Raw genomic sequence first — 1,714 nt, forward strand, 5'->3', positions numbered from 1 at the left:
GCAGTGTGTGCGTGTGCGTGTGCGTGCGTGCATGCGTTCGTTCATCTGTGCGTGACCGCTGTTTCTCGACAACCTCTGGTCCGATCTAATTGAAACTTGCCATGTATATTGCTGGGGATCTGAGGATGTGCCTTTTCAAGGTTTGATATTAATTGGGCAAGTGATTCCAAAGTTATGGCCATTTATTTACCAACCAATGACAGGACACGTTGCTGCGGCAATTTATTTACCAACCAATGACAGGACACGTTGCTGCATCGGCGCAGCCGATGGGGAAGAGAACCTCAGTCACGTTCGCCATGACGGGTTTTTTTCTCTTCTCTTCTCTTTGTGTCTTTCCTTGCGAAAAGGCAAAATACGTTAGCGCTAATTGAATAATTGGCCATTAAAACTAATAATTTATCAAAATGTTGGCAGATCCAGCAGCCTCCGCATTCTTGCCCTGGACGAGGAAACAAAGAAGCGCTGTTTCCTCAGCAATGTTGTTAATGAAGAGGTGCTAATGAGATAAAGGTGTGTACATGGAGACAATTTTTATTATTATTTATTTATTGAAGAAAAATTGTTCCGAAAATAATTTATCAAAAAAAGTGCACAACCTTTTTTTGTTTCCAATTGTCAAAACGGTGTGGCCTTTGGAAGTGTTAAGGAATTCAGCTCTCCTCAACATGCTTGCCAACGAAATACATCTCATTTTGGTGGTATGCTTTGCAAACAATTTTTTTTTTAACTATTTTCAAACTGAAACAATTCTAACATGGAATACCTAATGACACTGTACTTTCAGGTCTCCTACAAATCCTACCCTGTCACCTCACTGTGGCGTAGGAGTGGCAATGGTCAAAGACAGGAAGGTAAACTTGATTTTAATTTGGATTTTAATTAACTCTGTGTGTGTAAGTATCACAGCAGTTGCTACTTCAATGAAAGCCATAATTTGTGGAATGATGTGAACATTCCGTATGGGCACGCACTACTTCTGGATAGTGATGACACTGTATTCTCATAATTTCTCGATTTCTTATGCGCATTTATAGATAAACACAATGCCCCAATCCAGTCGTCGTTTACGAGAGCGAAGGAATGGCCTGAGTAGTTGTTTAAAAGTTTTTAGGTTTTTTTTCACCTACGACCACGCACACGAGAGCGAAGGAATGGCCTGTGTGGTTGTTGTTTCTGGCACGCGGTTTGAAAGTTTTTTTTTGTATGTACGGCCACGCACGTACAGGCACGTACAGGCACGCACAGGCACGCACAGGCACGCATGGCCACGCACGTACGGTCACGCACGTACGGCCACGCACGCGAGAGCAAAGGAATGGCCTGTGTGGTTGTTTCTGGCAAGCAGTTTTAAAGTATATATTTATTTATTTATTTATTTATTTGCACATATAGCCACGCACGTACGGGCACGTGAGAGCGAAGGAACGGCCTGTGTGGTTGTTGTTTCTGGCACGCCGTTTGAAAGTTGTTGTTTTTTTTTTTTTGGTTTGCACGTACGGCCACGCACCTACGGGCATGCACTAGTTACAAATGAGACAAATCAAATCGCATGAATCCTTTTAGCTACAGCTCTGATTATTTGGCATGTACCTGGCACAGCACATCCAAATTAATTTCACCAGTAAACCATTGGGTAAGCTGATATCCAATTCCAGTGTATTTGTAGCACTAGTGGAGGCCCGTACGTGCGTGGCCGTACGTGCAAAAAAAA

Source organism: Eptatretus burgeri, chromosome 7 (genome assembly GCF_056783735.1).
Source record: "Eptatretus burgeri isolate ZD-2024b chromosome 7, Ebu_testis_v1, whole genome shotgun sequence".
NCBI lineage: Eukaryota > Metazoa > Chordata > Myxini > Myxiniformes > Myxinidae > Eptatretus > Eptatretus burgeri.